Source organism: Canis lupus, chromosome 30 (genome assembly GCF_011100685.1).
Source record: "Canis lupus familiaris isolate Mischka breed German Shepherd chromosome 30, alternate assembly UU_Cfam_GSD_1.0, whole genome shotgun sequence".
NCBI classification, from domain to species: Eukaryota; Metazoa; Chordata; class Mammalia; order Carnivora; family Canidae; genus Canis; species Canis lupus.
This window is the reverse complement of record NC_049251.1, coordinates 25,305,893-25,325,428: the sequence shown is the minus strand read 5'-3', so window position 1 is coordinate 25,325,428 and position 19,536 is coordinate 25,305,893. Positions and strand designations below refer to the sequence as shown.

At 37.6% G+C, this 19,536-nt stretch overlaps 1 pseudogene; it reads left to right on the top strand.

Annotated features, from left to right (window-relative positions):
• The first annotated feature begins 17,566 nt into the window (after positions 1 to 17,566).
• On the top strand, positions 17,567 to 18,683 carry LOC100688408 (annotated as a pseudogene).
• Positions 18,684 to 19,536: the final 853 nt, after the last annotated feature.

Genomic DNA, 19,536 nt, shown 5'->3' with positions numbered 1-19,536 from the left:
GACTAACATGACCAACATGACAAGATGATCAAAGGATCATGGTCCTTCTTCAAGAGAGCCTGCCTCGACCTAAGAGTGTCTATACGTGCTAGGAAGGACTATGGATCCTTTGGTCACAGCTTTTGCCCTCAACCATTAACAGTACTCCCTGACATGAGAAGACTGGTAAAACATTTAAAGGAAACAATGATTTGCCAGAAAAAGGAATTCAATAGCAACCCTAATAGAGCCACCTTGTTAGGTAATACAAACTGCTCAACCATAGGATCAGTGCAGGGACCACAGAGGAGCTAGCTACACTAGTAAAAAGTGAAATGATTTACATTTGGAAGCCACAGCTGGTATGAAAATAAACATTGAATCAGTTCCTTCCTGTAAGTCCATGTTCCATTAGAATAACTACGGTAGGTGACATTTTTCACATTTTAATTGGTGTTTTGCTGATTTTATCAGAATTTTTGCTGATCAAAGCAAATTAGCTATTTATTTATTTTGCAATGAAGCTAACTGTTCACTGCAAGTTTAATGTACTGTAATGAATTTTAAATATCCTCCTAGTCAGATTACAAAGTGTTTGAATCAAGATGTCCTTGTTACACTTAAATTATTAATTACTCAAATGGACAAAAGGCAACTTTCAGATATAATGTCACATTTTAAATGGATCTGAGTCGATGAAAATGTTGGGCCTGCATTAAAAGATGTCAGAAAAATAAAAATGTTTTCCCCGAAGTCTGCTTAACCCACTCGTACCTGCTTGGTTTTTAGACATATGATAAATACTTTCATTATTAGTTTATTTTCAGTAGCTTAAGGAACAATAAGTTTTTATGTTATTTACACTCCAGTGACTTTGGTTTAATTGGCTTCCTTTATGTTATTTATATAAATATAAATCATACTGGGTTTTAAAGTATTAATGATGCATTTTATGTTATAATGCTGTTTTCATCCAGATTAGCACTTCATAAATTCATACCATCCATGGATAACAACTAAGGATTCTTACAAAATCTTTTTCAAAAGTTGAAGCAAATGCACTTGAAGTTTAACAGAATTTAAGTTTGAGATGAAAAGATCCACTAAATTAACACTTCATTTGCATTTGAGTCAGCAAATTAATTTATTCAAATATTTCTAGAGGGCAGTTCTCAGGTCTGTATGGTTGGGAAACTACATAGATTTATTTGTCAAGGCACTATAACAAAGCAAAGTGAAAACCCCAGTTAAATAGAACTGAGTTTTAAGTATTGCTTCTACCAGTTGAAGGAGTGTGGGTGAGCCTACTCCAAAAGCCCTCAAAGATGGCATCTGTCAAGTAAAAAGGTTGGTTGAAAGGTCTTTTGGCACTATTTAAATGTTTGCAGTTGTAGGTTTTTCTAAGCACCCATTTGGTGTTCTTTGGACATTTGCTCTTAAATCCTGAGATGACATTATGAGTAAATGGAATTCTCTCTTACAGCTTACATTTCTAAATAAACTTTATGATTTTATGGATATTTAGGCTTTTCTGAGTGCTTTTGCATACTGACCTCTTTCATTGATGAAAAGCATATGAAAAAAAAGTCAGCAAAAGATGTTTTTGAATAGACGAACAAGATCATTTCAATTGTTGGTTAAAAATGATGTGCTGTAGGGTTGGAGGTGGGGGAACAAATAAACCAATATGGCAAGTTTAAACAAAACAACAGAGGTGCCTGAGTGGCTCAGTGGTTGAGCATCTGCCTTTTGATCAGGTCGTGATCTCAGGTCCTGGGATCAAGTCCTGCACTGGGCTCCCCACATGGAGCATGCTTCTTCCTCTCCCTCTGCCTATGTCTCTGCTTCTTTCTCTGTCTCTCTCATGAATAAATAAATAAAATATTTAAAACAACAACAACAACAATAACTGTGTAATGTGATAGGAGTGGTAATTTGATTTTGATCTTAGGGATAGTTAGGTGCCATTCTGAAACACAGCCCTGATCTTTGTGGTGGCAAAGATGGTGACTAGAGAAGAATGAAATGCTTCTTGAGCATTCATTTTAAAAATGTCACTTGAACCTCACCTGAACACAAGTTTTCTTGAAACGCATATGAGATAAGCTGGTTCATTTGTCTTTGTCCTTGTCTTTGTGTGTTTCGTTTTCAAAGTGCCAAATGAGTTCCAGGACAAGATGATTTTGTTCTACAGGGTGGGTCTATTAAAAAAACTTTTGGAATCAAAGAGATCTTTCTAGTTGGAAAGCTTTTGGTAAAGTTATTTAACCTCTTTTAACATTGTTTTTCTCATTTATAAAATGAGAGTAGCTATAGTACTTGCTTCATGGGGTTGTTTTGAGGAATGAATGGAAGGAAGTATGTGAAGCCTTAGTACAGTACATTGTTCCTAAATAGTTGCTCGATCAATCCTTGGTTTTGTAATATGTCTTCTGTACAGTTACTCTGTATATTAAAATTTGGAAGGATATCAACAAGTAAGTCATGCTGCTATCTGGGGTGTAATTCCAACTCAGATGGAAACCACTGGGGGAGTAACAAACATTTATTCAGCAAGAATGATGTCACTAAAGAGAAACATGTCTGGTATCTAAAGAAGTACTATAGAAGATGCTAGAAGAATACCTTGTAGACTGTGACAGCTGTTCTCAGTATGAATTGAGCGTTCTCTAAAAAGTTGGTAGGGTGATTAGTTGGTGGAGAGAAACCGAAAGAGGCAGTTTATTGGATTTACATTGCACCTGATGAGGAATGAGGGGAAAATCACTATCAAGTTGGTGAATGTGGCGTATGTTTGCTACCTTGCCTTAAGTAGCTATTTCAGTTTACAAAGGACTTAACGCATTTTCTCATTTTGTCTTTATATCAGCCCAGTAATGCAAGTGGTTCAGATAAATTTTCCTGTTTACAGGTGAAGTCCTTGTGTCTCAGGGAAGTAAAGGAGTTTGCCAAAGGCAGAATTTGAGCCAAATTATTCTGCCTTGTTTAATCATGAAAATAACCAACAAGCATTAAAACAATTCATTTAGGGGTGCCTGGGTGGCTCGTTTGGTTAAGCGTCTGACTCTGGATTTTGGCTCAGGTCGTGGTCTCAGGATTGTGAGATCCAGCCCCACTTTGGCTCTATGTTCAGTGGGGAGTCTGCTTGAGATTCCGTCTCCCTCTTCCTCTGCCCCTTACCTCTGCATTCACTCTCTCTCTTTCTCAAGTAAATAAATAAATCTTAAAGCCATTTAATTCTTATAACCATCCTATGAATAGGTATACTACTATTATACTATTATATTTTATTATTTATGATATTATAGATCATTTTACAGATAAGGAAACTGAAGCACAGAAAGGTGAGGCAATTTGTGCAGTAGCATATAGTAGGTGGGAGACCTAGAATTTGAAATCAGAAAAATCTAGCTCCAGAATTCACATTCTTCACACTGTACGACCTCTAGTGGACCAAAATTGAGAATAAGCTATGATTCTCAAGCTTTAGCAAATAATCAGAATCATCTGGAAGGTTTGTTAAAACACAGATTGCTGGTACTCACCCCCAAAGCTTCTGATTCATCAGTACTGCAGTGAAGCTTGGGAATTTTCATTTATTTTTTAAAAATTTTATTTAAATTCAACTAATTAACATATAACGTATTATTGATTTCAGAGGTAGAGGTCAGTGATTCATCAGTCTTATATAATTCCCAGCACTCATCGCATGCTCACCTTAATGTTCATTTCCCAGTTACCCTATCCCCCTACCCATCTCCCCTCCATTGACCCTCAGTTGATTTCTTATGATTAAAACTCTCTTAGAGTTTGTCTTCCTTTCTGATTTCATCTTGTTTTATTTTTTCTCTCTTCCCCTATGATCCTCTGTTTTGTTTCTTAAATCCACATATGACTGAGATTGTATGATAATTGTCTTTCTCTGATTGAATTATTTCACTTAGCATAATATCCTGTAGTTCCATTTACATCTTTGCAAATGGCAAGACTTGATGGCTGAGTAGAAGTCCGTTGTAGGAGGAAGCCTGGGTGGCTCAGCAGTTGAGTATCTGCCTTCAGCTCAAGGTGTGATCCCAGAGTCCTGGGATGGAGTCCCACATCAGGTTTCTCGCAGGGAGCCTGATCTGCCTATGTCTTTGCCTCTATCTCTATGTCTCTCAGGCATAAATAAAATCTTTTTTAAAAAAAAAGTCCATGTGTGTATATATACCACATCTTCTATATCAATTTATCTGTCAGTGGATATCTGGGCTCTTTCCATAGTTTGGCATTGCTGCTATAATCATTGGGGTGCATGTACCCCTTCAGATCACTATGTTTGTATCCTTTGGATAAATACATAGTGATGCAATTGCTGGGTCATAGGATAGTTCTATTTTTAACTTTTTGAGGAACCTCCATACTGTTTTCCAGAGCAGCTGCTCCAGTTTGCATTCCTAATGACAGTGTAGGAGGGTTCCCCTTTCTTCACATCTTCGACAATATCTGTTGTTTCCTGACTTGTTAATTTTAGCCATTCTGACTGGTATCAGGTGGTCTCATTGTGGCTTTGATATGTATTTCCCTGATGCCCAGTGATGTTGAGCATTTTTCCATGTGTTTTTTGGACATTTGTATGTCTTCTTTGGAGAAGTGTCTGTTCATGTCTTCTGCTCATTTCTTGATTGGATAATTTGTTCTTTGGGTATTGAGTTTGATAAATTCTTTATAGATTTTGGATACTAGCCTTTTATCTGATGTGTCATTTGCAAGTATATTCATTCATTTTGTAGGTTGCTGTTTGGTTTTGTTGACTGTTTCCTTTGCTGTGCAAAAAGCTTTTTATCTTGATGAAGTCCCAGTAGTTTATTTTTGCCTTTGTTCCCCTTGCCTCTGGAGACATGTCTAGCAAGAAGTTGCTGTGGCCAAGGTTACAGAGGTTCCTGCCTGTGTTTTCCTCTAGGATTTTGATGGATTCTTATCTCACATTTAGGTCTTTCATCCATTTTGAGTCTATTTTTGTGTATGGTGTAAGAAAGTGGTCCAGTTTCCTTCTTCTGCATGTAGCTGTCCAGTCTTCACAGCACCATTTGTTGAAGAGACTGTTTTTTTTCCATTTTCCAGCAGGATATTCTTTCCTGCTTTGTCGAAGATTAGTTGACCATAGATTCTAGGGTTCATTTCTGGGTTTTCTATTCTGTTCCATTGATCTATATGTCTGTTTTCATGCCAGTACGATACTATCTTGATGTTTACAGCTTTGTAATAGAGCTTGAAGTCGGAATTGTGATGCTACCAGTTTTGATTTTCTTTTTCAACATTCCTTTGGGAAAAAAATAAAACATTCCTTTGGCTATTTGGGGTCATATTTTGGGGTATGATTACCCCAGAAAAATATACACTAAACAAATCAGAAGAGACCCAAAATTGAAAAAAAGAGAGAGAATATAATCAAACAGGTGAACAGAATAGAGCAATATCCTGGATCCTGTGTGTTATTTTGGTCCATTTGTTAGAAAACTAGATCTCAAAATTGTAACAGAAGAAAAAATTTTATGTACAAAAAAAATTCAATATAATGAAAGGGTAGAATGTAATTGTAAAAATGAAAATTAAAAGACAAAAAAAGGAGTATAAACATAAAAGTGAACAGACAGAGCAATACACTACATCCTAAGTGTATTTTGGTCAGTTTATTAAAAGAAACTACATCTCAAAATTGTAAGGGATTATAGGGGAAAGAAGGGGAACTGAGTGGGAAAAATCAGTGAGGGTGACAGAACATGAGAGGTGCCTAACTCTGGGAAATGAACAAGGGGTAGTGGAAGGGGAGGTGGGTGGGGGGATGGGGTGACTGGGTGATGGGCAGAGGGGGCACTTGACGGGATGAGCACTGAGTGTTATACTGTATGTTGGCAAATTGAACTCCAATTAAAAAAATACATAAAGAATTGTGGGGAGGAAAACAAAAAACAAAAAACCATGAAGACTATATGCTGTATTCCCCTAGTGGGAGTTTTCAGTTCTTTGTGGTCAGTAGACTTGGTCTTGGCTGGGTGCTCTTGCTGATCTTCTGGGGGAGGGGCCTGTTGTACTGGTTCTCAGGTGCCTTTGCCCCAGGTGGAATTGCACCTCCCAAGCCAGGGTAAGTAATCTGCTCTGAATTGCTCTAGATGGCTTTTTTCCCCTGAAGGCTTCCCCCGTGCTTTAGAGGATGAGAGTGAAAATAGTGGCCTCCCAGTTTCTAGCTCCCAGCAGAAAGCTCAGGGCTCCACTCCTCAGTGCACTCTGAGGGAAAAGCAGTGACTTACTTCTGTCTGCCTGGTCCCCGTCTGCACTCTGTGCTCACCCAGCCTGTGACAGGATTTATATCTCAGGCATATGACCCTGTTTTGAGTCCCCAAACCCTGCAGATTCTTGCGTCATCACACACATTGAGGAGGAAGCCGTGGTGGTGGAGGCTGTCTTACATACTGGTTCTGCCACTTGCTGGGCCCCTGCTCTGAGAACTGTCACACTGATGGGCCATGGTTGTTGGTTTATGGCAACTCCAAGCTGAAACTCTTGGGTTTGCTGATTGCAGCCTGCTTCCCTCTTCTGATGCCTGGGAACTGCTGCACCCAGGCACCCCTGTCTTCCTGTGACCTCGCGGAACCTGAGACCACACTGTCCCACCTAGGATTCCACCCCTGCTTTCCCACCTAATCACCTTTCAGGCAGAAATGTCCCTCACCTGAGCAGACTTCTAAAAGTTCCAATTTTGCATTCACCTGAGCAGACTTCTAAAAGTTCCAATTTTGCATTCAGCTCCTCTATCACTTTCCAGTAGCCAGCTGCCAGAGGCTCCCTCTCCTTGCTGTTTATCTTCCCATATATCTCCTCAAGTTTGCTCCTCTGAGCCTCCTACCTTGCAGAAAGTGGTTGCTTTTCTATTTGTAGAGTTGCAGCTATTAGATCTCTGGTTGTGTTTGCATGAGTTCAGAATGATTTAATAGCTATCTAGCTGAATTCCTGGGACCAGATGAAACTAAGTTCTCCTACTCCTCTGCCATCTTGGACTCTCTGCATGTCAGAATTTGCATTTCTAACAAGTTCCCAGATGATACTGATGCTGATGGTGTGAAAACCACACTTTCAGAACCATTGGTCTAGACTAGAGACACATCTTGATAGTCCAGACCTCAGGGTTCTTTGGCCTATGAAAGAATGTTGGTAGATACTTGACTTGAAGGGGAGGGGACTGTACTTGGGGCTCCAACACAGGCTCGTACCTCATGGCTTCTCTAGCATCCACAACATACCAAAGCAAAGGTACTTGTCTGAATGCTCATAAAAGGACTCCCCTAGAAAAGCTAGTTTGTATAGTTATGGTCATTCCCAGAGATAATAGTTAGGGATGTGGAGCTAGGAAGATTACACAGACCCACTTCCAATTACTATATGTGTGCATGATTATCATGGGAAGTCTTGGAAATTGATAGGAAAAAGAGCACATGGAAGGGGAAGTAGGAACATCATCCCTTTGCCTTCATAACAGGAGTTGGGGAGAGTTATGGGAATATTAGATACTTTCAGATCTCTAGAACTATGGTGGTTTTTCTGGAATTGTTAGCAATATTATTATTCTAATGCTAAGGTGGAAGTTAAAATGCCCAGTACCAGTGAACTTGTTTATTCATTTGCTGATGTGTTACAATGAAAATAACACAGTAATAAAGAATACAATAAGGACTGTGCTATTTCACTCTATTTAATATTTACTGTAGTTATCTGAACTTCTTATTTTATGCACTTATTAAACTTCATACAAAGATACACTAATATAACAGTTATTATTTATTAAACCATTCATTTGAAAAAAATTAAAAAATGGTAGTGATGTGATTCTTCATAAAAATCTGTGCTTTAAAAAAAAAATCTGTGCTTTTCCCTCAATTCCCGTAGAGTCCAGGCAATCCCTGCCCACAGGTGCCATGAGTACTACTTGCCATGGGGTGCCTTACATCCAGTCACTTGTCTTTGTCAGGCTCCACAACTCTCTGTGGAGGACATCTGTTCTATGCCAGCTTGGCTGAGTATCCAGGCATGGAACTTAACAGAAGAAATAAGTAGTTGGCAAAGAATAAAACTTTGAACCCACTGCTGACAGTTGCTTATCAGAATCTCAGGAAGAAATACATTCATGGAGAATTTTCTGAAGGAGAGGAAGTTCATCCCCTTACCTAATATGGTACTCTCCATTGCTGGGGTTGGCCAGATCACCAAAGAATCATTTATTCAATTGGCATGATTTTGACCACCTCCCCACCTTACCAAATTGCTTAGACTGAATTGCTTTTTTTTTCAGCTATTGCTGTTTCTTTCAACTGTCTTCATCAAGCAGTATTAAAAAGAAAAGGCTGTAAGACCTTATACTGATTGTATTTACTTTGAGATTGTTGAAATACATTGCTCATTATATTTCACCTGTAAACTTTAAATATTTTTCTTTATGACATGCTTCAAACCTACAGAAAATGATAGACTCAAAAGTACCATGAAGTTTACTTTTTGCTTTGTCTTATTTCTGAAAAAGAAATGGAATGTTACAGTTTAACACTCCCCCACCCAACCTTAGAAGTAACCACTATTCTTTTTTTTTTTTAATTTTTATTTATTTGTGATAGTCACAGAGAGAGAGAGAGAGAATGAGGCAGAGACACAGGCAGAGGGAGAAGCAGGCTCCATGCACCGGGAGCCCGACGTGGGATTCGATCCCGGGTCTCCAGGATCGCGCCCTGGGCCAAGGGCAGGCGCCAAACCACTGCGCCACCCAGGGATCCCAGTAACTACTATTCTAATGTTGGTATGTATCTTTCCTTCCACATGTTGTGCACTATTAGTACATATACAAGTATCTACAAGCAATATGTAATATTGTTTTAAAGATTTTCAAAAGTTTCCATAAATGACATACAACTCACCCCCATTTGCGCACAGTGGGCTTTTCATGAAGACATGTAAGAAGCTTTTATTATGCTGAGCATCTGTTTTTTACTCATGGATACCATGGAACATATAAATTAGGTTTCTCTCTGTGCAGTAATAGTTGGGAAATCTCAACTCTGATTTACTGTCCACTTTAATTTAATCTTTTTACTTCATCTGAACACATCCTTAACCTTATATTCCCTCTGCCTTCATGTCTTTGTTTAATTTCTTAAAGGTTGTTGCATTTATATTCTTGTAATAAGTTCCTTTTTTTCTTATTTTTTGGACCTGTTCTCTTCCTTCCCTATTCAGTGTCTCCTTCAGTTACATACTTAGTTACTAATAAGCACCATTTGCCACCATCACTCCTCCTCCTTAGTACTGAAACCATGAAAATTGGCGGGATTTACTATATGCTAAACATGACATTGTATTTAGCAAAATAGATTTTGTAAGCCTAAAATCCAGATGCGCTATCTGTTAGTATTCAAGAAAACAGGTATAAAATGTACAATGGATTTCCATGTTAAAATACTTCCTGCTCAGAAGTGGACCCCTGTAGTTTAATCCCCAGTCCAAAAATTGTTTTCAGTAATAGAAAGAGATTTAGGATTATAGGTTGATGAGCATACATCACAATATTTTCATAATTTGGAGCTAAATGTACTGCAAAGGAGCAGCAGCCTGGGGAAGCTATTAAGAATTTAAGAATTTGCCATTTCCAGTTAGTGCAAGAATGTTAATTCCATTCCCAAAGAGAAGCCATAGAAATGGCATGTGTTATGATTCTTAGAGATGTGTTTTGTATAGTAGAATATTGATATGTCAGTGTTTGGAATTTTACCCTTTGAGCCTTTGCTAAATTTCCCTCCACTGTATAGGTAAGCACAACTCTGTTTTTTTTTTTTCCTAAAGGCAGTCATTCTAAATGCATCTGAATTCATCTTCTTGGGGTTATAATAGTCACCTTGAACGGTTGTGTTAGCCTCAAATATAATCAGGTGATCCTCCAACTTTAGGCAGTGAACAAGAGTAGTTATTTATTAATTTTAATATAGGGACACCTGGGGGCTCACCGGTTGAGCGACGGCCTTCAGCTCAGGGTGTGATCCTGGGTTCCAGGATCGAGTCCTGCATTGGGTTTCCTGCATTGGGCTCCCCACGGGGAGCCTGCATCTCCCTCTGCCTATGCCTCTGCCTCTCTCTTTGTGTATCTCATGAATAAATAAATGGAATCTTAAAAAAAATTTTTTTTAGTATAAGAGAATATTTGCAAACAGAAATATTTGCTTTAAAGGGGTAAATGTTTTTATAAGACATACATAGAAATGAGTATCTACAATGTGTTAAGATAAATGATATTAATTTTAATATTTCATTAATATTCATCCATGTTCCAATTAAGGCTATCTTTTTTAATGTTCACCAAGTTGTAGCTCTAATATCTGCACAAATTATTGTGTTGATAAATAATATGGTTTTACCAATACAACAGTTGTAATAATGTCATATATTACCTCATTCATCCATCCGTACATGCATACATTTATTTAAAAAGTTTACCGAGGAGCTCCTGGATGGCTCAGTTGGTTAAGCATCGGACTCTTGGTTTAGGCTTAGGTCATGATCTTGCAGTCCTGGGATTAAGCCCTGCATTGAGCTTTGTGCTTCGTGTGGAGGTTGCTTCAGATTCTTTCTCCCTCTCCCTCTGCCCTTCTCTACCCATTCTCCCTCTCTCTCTCACACACAAAGAAATAAAACCTTAAAAAAGAAAGTTTACTGAACTTTGTTGTATTATGAACACTGTTGGATCCTAGAAATATAAACATGAGGAAGATCTGTACCATGCTTTCAAAAAACTTAACAATTTCATGTGAATGATAGAGTTATAAACAAACTGTAGTAAACTGTGATAACTGCTATAGTTGATAAATATATAAGTGTTATGGAAGTATTGATAATGAAGTAAATTAATCCTGCATGAAAAATAAGAAACGAGGTTACAATTGAGTAAGAGTAGCTAAGAAAGCATTTTCTGACTCCCTAGGGCAGATTTAATCTATCTCTCTCTCTCTCTCTCTCTCTCTCTCTCTTTCCAGGATAATACATATTTATCTCAAGTAAGTATTAACATATTTCATTATAGGTAATGGTTCCCATATCCTTCTCCTTTACTAGATAGAACTCCCGAAGAATGTTTTATTCAACTTTTATCCTTAGTACCTAGTACAGGATAGAAGCTCAGTGGGACGCCTGGGTGGCTCAGGGGTTAAGCGGCTGCCTTCAGCTCAGGGCATGATCCTGGAGTCCCAGGATCGAGTCTGCATTGGGCTCCTGCTTCTCCCTCTGCCTAGGTCTCTGCCTCTGTGTGTGTGTGTGTGTGTCTCTCTCTAATAAATAAATAAAACCTAAAAAAAAAAGGATAGAGGGATCCCTGGGTGGCGCAGCGGTTTGGCACCTGCCTTTGGCCCAGGGAGTGATCCCGGATGACCCAGGATCGAATCCCAAGTCGGGCTCCTGGTGCATGGAGCCTGCTTCTCCCTCTGCCTGTGTCTCTGCCTCTCTCTCTCTCTCTGTGACTATCATAAAAAATAAATAAAATTAAATTAAAAAAAGGATAGAAGCTCAGTGCAATGTTTGTTGGTTGAATAAACACATGAGTCAAAAATAAATCTCAGGGGAAATTTAAATATTCGAGCATATTTTTGAACTAAATGAAAATGAAAAGCATCAAATTTGTGCAGTGCAGTGAAGGGCAATGATGAGAGAAAAATTTATAGTATTAAGGCATATATTCAAAAAAGAAGATAGATCTGAAATCAGTCATCTAAACTTTCACCTTTGAAAATTAGAAAAAGAAGAGCAAATTAAATCCAAAGTAAGGAGAAGAAAAGAAATAATAAGAACTACAGCAGGAATCATGAAATTGTAAACAGGAAATTAATAGAGATAATTAATGAACTAAAATGCTCTTACTTTGAGAAAATTAGTAAAATCGATAAATCCCTAGCCAGACTGGCTAAGAAAAAAAGAGAGATGACACAAATTACTAATATTAGAAGTAACAGATGAGACATCGCTAGAGATCCTGTGGACATCAATATGGTAATAAAGGAATATTACAAGCAACTCTATGTTCACAAATTTGATAACTAGGTGAAATGAACAAATTCCTTAAAAGACACAACTTGCCAAACATCACATAAGAAAAAGTAGACTATCTCAGGACATCCATATCTATGAAATAAATTAAATCAATAACTAATAACATTCCAAAACAAAAGACAGCAGGCCTAGGTGGGTTCACTGGTGAATTCTTCCAAACATGTAAGGAAGAAACTATACCAGTTCTCTACAATGTCTTTTAGAAGATAGAATCAGAGGGAATACTTCCTAACTTGTTCTATGAGGCCAACATTAATGCCAGAGAAAAATGCTACAGTAAAAAAACTACAAATATCTCTCATGAACATTGATGCAAAAATTCTCAATAAAATATTTAGCAAATTAAATCCAAAAATGCATATGAAAACAATTTTACACCATGATCAAGTGGGATTTGTCCCAGATAGGCAATGCTGGTTTAGTATTTGAAAATCAGTTAATGAATATGATCCATTCAGCAGGTTAAAAAAGAAAAATCACATGGCCATATCAATAAATACACAAAAAGCATTTGACAAAACCAACATTCATGGTAAAAACTCAGTAAACAAGGAATATCTAGGAACATTCTCAACTTGATAAAGACTGTCTACAAAAAAAACTGGCAGCTGACATCATACTTAATGATGAGAAACTCAAAACTTCCCCTCTAAGATCAGATACATGATACAAATGTCTCCCCTCACCACTCCTTTTCCCTTCACCACCACAATAAGGTTTAGTTAGTATCCATCACCTCACATAGTTACAAGGTTTTTTTTTCTTGTGATAAGAACTTTTAAGATCTCTTCTCTTAGCATCTTTCAAATATATGATAAGTATTTATTTTTAACAATAATTATCATACTGTGCATATTATCTCCAGAACTTATCTTAGTGGAAGTTTTTACATTTTGACCACTTACCCATTATCCCCACCTCCTCCTCACCTATGGCAACTACCAATCTGTTCTCTGTATGAATGAGTTTAATTTTTTTTTTTTTTGGATTCCACATATAAGACAGCATTGGTTTTTCTCTGACTTATTTTGTTCAGTAAAAGATCCTCAAAGTCCATCCGTGTTGTTGAAAAATGACAGTATTTTCTTCTTTCTTATGGTTGAGTAATATTCCATTGTATATACATACATACCACATTTCCTTTATCCATTCATCTGTCAGTAGTCACTTAACGTTGTTTGCATGTCTTGGCTATTGTAAATAATGCTGCAGTGAACAAGGGTGTGCAAATATTTATTTGAGACATTGATTTCCTTTCCTTTGGAAATAGACCTAGAAGTGGAATTGTTGGGTTGTTTGATAGTTCTTTTTTTTTTTTTAATTTTTTTTTTTTATTTATGATAGTCACAGAGAGAGAGAGAGAGAGGCGCAGAGACATAGGCAGAGGGAGAAGCAGGCTCCATGCACCGGGAGCCCGACGTGGGATTCGATCCCGGGTCTCCAGGATCGCGCCCTGGGCCAAAGGCAGGCGCCAAACCGCTGCGCCACCCAGGGATCCCTGATAGTTCTCTTCTTAATTTTTTGAGGAACCTTCCTACTATTTTTCATAGTGACTGCACCAATTTATGTTCCATCAATAGTGCAGAAGTCTTCCCTTTTCTCCACATCCTGGCCACCACTTGTTATTTCTTGTCTTTTTAATTATAGCCATACATAAAATCTTGTAACATTACATTTGAAATATCAGTATAAACTCAGCATTTTGTTTTGTTTTTAAAAAATTAAAATTTCCCAGCTTTGTTTTTTGTTTTTTGGGTTTTTTAAAATATTTTATTTATTTATCCATGAAAGATACAGAGAGGCAGAGACATAGGCAGAAGGAGAAGCAGGCTTCCTCTGGGGAGCCTGATGTAGGACTCAATCTCAAGGCCCTGGGATCACAACCTGAGCCAACAGCAGACACTCAACCACTGAGCTACCCAGATGCCCCAAATTTTCCTACCTTTATTAAGTGAAAAAATATGAAAAAGCTATGAAGCACAATCACAACAAATCTCTTGCTCTCAAGTTGTAGTTTCTAAATATCATAAGGAATCAGGACTCCTTGGAGGAATAATTGATTTCAAGTATGGGATTGGAAATTTATAAGATGTCCCTCAAATGTCTTGTGTGTGAAAGCAAGGGAGTTATCAAGACTAATGGGTCAAGGTACCTGGGTGGCTTGGTCAGTTAAGCGATCAACTCTTGGTTTCAGCTCAGGTCATGTTCTCAGGGTTGTGAGATATATCCCTGTGTCAAGTTCCAGGCTGACTGTGGAGTCTGATGGAAATTCTCTCTCTCTGTCCTTCCTGCACATGCTGTGTCTCTCTGTGTGTGTGTTTGTGTGTGTGTGTCTCAAATACCTAAATAAATAAATCTTTAAAAAATAGTAATGAATCATATCAAAGGGATATGGAGCAAACATGAAGGAGTTTCCTTGGCTAAGAATGGGAAGATTTTGGCATCAAAAATAGTAAACACCTTGTCTTTTTGGTATGAACCGTATATTGAGGTAATCAAATAGCCTTAGGGGATGAGTGAAAGGTTTTTGTTATAGAAAAATTCCACAAAATGAAAGTATAAGAAATAATAGAAAGTCAGCATTTTTGTTATAGGAAAATTTCACAAAATGAAAGTCTAAGAAATAATAGAAATTCAGCATTTTAAACCTCTAATGAGGTCTAATGAATAATTTGGGAAAAAATTTGAGCAAAAACCATCAATGGATAAAACCATTGGATGAAAAAAAAACATTGGATAAAATTTTGTTGGAAACTTTACGATGAAGCTGATGATCATGCCTCAGCCCCATTTGATTTAGGTCATGATGTCAAGGTCATAAGATTGAGCCCTGCATCAGGCTGGATATGGAGCCTGCTTAAGAATCTCTTCCTCAGGGCACCTGGGTGGCTCAGTCGGTTAAGTGTCTCCCTTTGCCTTAGGTCATGATACCACGGTCCTGGAATCGAGCCCCAGGTCACATCGGGCTCCCTGCTCAGTAGGGAGCCTATTTCTCCCTCTCCCATTCCCTGTACTACTCCCCCTGCTTGTGCTCTTTGCTTACTGTCTCTGTCTAATAAATAAATAAACTATTAGGAAAAAAATAAACAAGAAGCTCTCCCTCTGCTCCTCCACCCTAAAAAAGTTAATGATTTACTGAAAGAGAAAGAGAGAGGCAGAGAGAGAAGAGGGAAGAAGGGAGAAAAGAAAGAGGAACAATAATTAAAACAGAAATAATGAAGACAGTGAGGAAAAAAGGGGGAATTAATCATAGCTATAATAAAATAAACTGAAGAAAGTCTCAAATGCTTGTATCCTTAGGAAACAACATACTATGTAGATTCAAAAATGTATACTTCCTTTCATGAAATTAACAAGATTGAGCATGAATATATGTGGGGGTTTTTTGAGCGGGGAGAGGCAGAGGGGAGAGAAAAATAGAATCTCAAGCAGGCTCCATGCCCAGCACAGAGCCTGACATGGGGCTCTATTTCCCAACCCTGAGATCATCTCCTGAGCCGAAATCAAGAGTTGACACTTAACATAGACTGAGCAAAAAAAAAAAAGACTGAGCCACCTAGGCACCCTCATATGTATTAATTTCTAGCCAATAAATAGAGGACCTACATTTTTTTTAAGATAACTCCTTAACTTTTACTATAATTGGCAGTTGGTCACAAAGAATATATTGACTTTACTGGTTGTTTTTTTCAGTGATAGTGTTCTGGAAATTTGATTTGCAAATTAATTGTACTTTGGTACATTTTCTCTCTCTTTCCCTCTCTGTCTTTCTCTCTCACTCTCTCTCAGGCTTCCAGTTTAAAAACATGGTTATTCTTCTGGTGCTGGGCAAAATGTGTTGATATTAGAGCTACTTACCAAAATTGAGGGTGTTTTATGTGTCTTTTTTTTCCTCCCCAAATTTACTTGGCTAGGCTATCCCTTACACTTACTGTTTCAGAATAACTTTACACCCAGTTTGTCAAGTTGTATAAACTATCCCACTATCATTTGTTTGGGGTTGCATTGATTTTTGTAAGTTTAATTGTTGAGATAATTGATACAGCAATGTTGATACAGCATTGTGTCTTCTCATCTAAGAACAAAGAAGGTATATGTCTCTACTATTCTGATCTTTTATACTTCTCAATACATTTTATAGATTTTTTTCATATTGTCCTCACTCAATTCTATTACTGTGAATGGGCTTTTTAATAATTATATATTAATTATTGGTGATATATTTTAATTGTTGGTAATATATGGAAAGCTCTTAATTTTCATATATTACTCTTACATCTTACCATCTGAGAAATTTGTTATAATTGTTTAAAAACTCATTGGAAATAAATTAAATCTTTATCAATAGAGGAATGATTAAATTAATCAGGATAAATCTAGTTTATGGAACATTATGCAACTCTTTAGAAATTATATGTATATTGAAAAAAAGAAAAGAAATTATACGTATATAATATATGGTAAGAGAGAACCATCTCCAAGATAAAGTGGAAAAAAGCAAGTAAGCAAAAAAAAAAAAAAAAGTTGCATAGTAATAATATAGTATGGTCCAAGTATGTAAAACTACTATACGTGGATATATGCATATGCAGTATAAATTTGAATAAGGTCTGGAAAAATGCATTCCAGTGTTAATAGTAATTACTCTTGGGTAGGAGAGTAAAGGAGATTTTTCACTATTTTACTATAATATTTTTGTATTATTTGAATTTTTCCTAAAACATGAATTTACACAATGCTTTTATAATTAAAAATTAAAAGAAAAATGTAAAAGTAAGATGCTGGGAAATAGACAAGTTGATAAAGATTGACATGGAGGAAGCTCCAGGGAGAGTAGATATAAGTCCATAGAAAACTCTCATGGGTCATTAATTTCTACAATATCTTTAAAGTCACTTCCATTTGGCTTTGGAAAATCTGTGGCTCTACACAACCTGTCAAGAAGTATTACTAGCATCTATTAGAGCAGAAAATGAAGATAAAATGTAACACAACTGTCCAATGAAATCAGGGGAGACATCCACCCTGATGTTTATCTTCCTCATGTGATTTCTCCCATGCAAGGGCTATAGACTAGTGAAAGGCCTAAATAAATTATCTGGCTAAATGAATTGGGTAATTTTCCTTCTAGCCCTCTCTCATTGCCAGCTGGAAACCAGATGAGACCAGCCTCAATTTCGTAGGTCTTCATAGTGTCTAGAGTTTATATATGGGAAACTCTTCCAAACAGGTGGGTTGAGGCATCCTCATTTGCCTTCAAGTGAGGCTCTTTCTTGGCTTGCATATGAGATCTTTATAAAAGGTTTTGGCCTACTTCATATCACATAAATACTTATGTTGTGCTCCTACCAGTGATTTAGAGTTATATCTTAAGTTGTAACATAAGCAAGCTCTGGCAAGTGTGTTACCTGGACTTTTATTATTATAACATATTAAATTGACATCAGTGGTAGAGATGAATAGATCACCTAACATGGTGTCTAGTGGTGTTTCTCAAACTGTAATGTAGGAATCACGTTAGGATACTCATTCAGTAGGTCTGGGGTAGACCCTTGAACATTTCTAAGAGGTCACAAGTGGCTTGTCCAGGATGTGGCCTGTCCAGGAACCACACTTAAAGTAGCAAGAGAGTATAGCACATGCTTATTACTCAATAAATATTTGTCGAATGAGTCCTCTTCTGTCCAAACACCCAGAAATGTGAAATTCCCTGTGGAGACACACCCTTTTGGACTCTGTGTTAGATGGCGATGAATTTTTACTTTCTCAAAAGCTAACTCTGTCAAGCTATTGCGATTTAAATACTCCCACCACCATCTCGATATTCTGCCCACATGGAAGCAGGACCCCAGGATTGTTTTCCATATAGGCAACATTGCTGTGTGCACTCTGATCTTTCACCCTTTCCTAGCCCAATCTGGTGTAATTAACAGTCCTCCCAGTGTGCCCCACTGGGGCTATAGGTCAGCATCATAGACAAGGCCAAGAGGAAAACTAGAGGCCCCTTCTGCAAGACTCATTCCCTTCAGAGCCAGGTCCCTCCCCTCCTCTGTGGTAGGGAGTTACTTGAGCAATAAATTGGTTCACAAAGCTTAACAAACCAAAAGATAAAAATCAAGCCACATGAGAACTCCCAACATAGAGATACCTTAAACTGAGCAAGAATTATAAGTTAACCAGACTCACTGCAGACACCCAAGGACTCCGAGATGGTCAGTCATACCACTGAAAGAGAAGTAGCTCATGGATGTCAAACTAGGAGAGCTGCCAACCTGGATACTGATGTGGGATTTCACCCCTAAAGGCATGGCTGTGGTGCTTCTAAAAGGTTACTATTGGTATTACAAGTATGTCAGAGTAAAAAAGGGGGAGCATCGCTGGGATTTCTATGGTGCTGGCAGTTTACATGCTTTTCAACTACTGCCTTTCTTACAAGGAACTGAAACATGAGCGGCTGTGCAAGTACTGCTGAAGCAGGCCCAGTGTGAAGGGCACACTCTGCATTTCTGACCATGACCTTTGGTCAACACTCCTGAACCCTTTTGTTTTTTGTTTGTTTGTTTGTTTTTTGTTTGTTTTGTTTTGTTTTTTTTCCCTGAACCCTTTTGTATTCTGAGAATTAACAGCCAATAAAAGATGACTAGTAGATGGAAAAAAAAAAAAAAAAGTTAACCAGACTAGTGTCTTGAGAAATGTATTGCCTGGTTTTCCTTTTCACGGGGGTGGGGTGGGGTGGGGGGGGGTGCCTGTTGAGCTATAAGCAAGATTACTTCATAAATTAAAATCTCAAGCTTGGTCCTTTTGGGGTATATATTTTCCTTAGAGTAGAATCAAAAGCCAAGTCGGAAAATGGTTGAATATGTATGTTGAAATATTTTTTGGAAGGAACTAGGCATGTTCACAGATGACAATGTTGTTTTATTGTGTGAAACCATGTTTAGTATTTTAGGAATTGCCTGTTCAAGATCGCTGGATTGTGTAGACAGAAAAATTCTGTTGTTTTATGATCAATTTAACACTCATTCTCGATTTAACAGTTATTCTCGTTCATTGGCTACTCAGCTGGGGGCTCCAGGGGTACAATGTTAGCAGAATTCACTTGGGGATTCTAGCATGTGCACATTAGCTGAATACATTGGGCTGTGATTTGTAGCAAAAGCCTGTTTTACAGGGAGCATTTTCTACCCACCCACAGCTTCATGGAGATGTTGAAATCTGTCTAGTTGGTGGAGGATCAGTAGCTTAAGGAGCTAATGAATATTCATTTCTTTTCCCTGGGTACAAAGTAAAATAACCAGTAATTAGTATAATATTTAATACTTCTATTCAAAATAAATAAATCTTTTGTAAAAAAAAAAAAAAACCTAATTATTATAATGTAGCAAATTCCGCCTATGTAACTGGAATTGGATGTGGTGTTTTGAAAATGCTACTAAGCCCTCA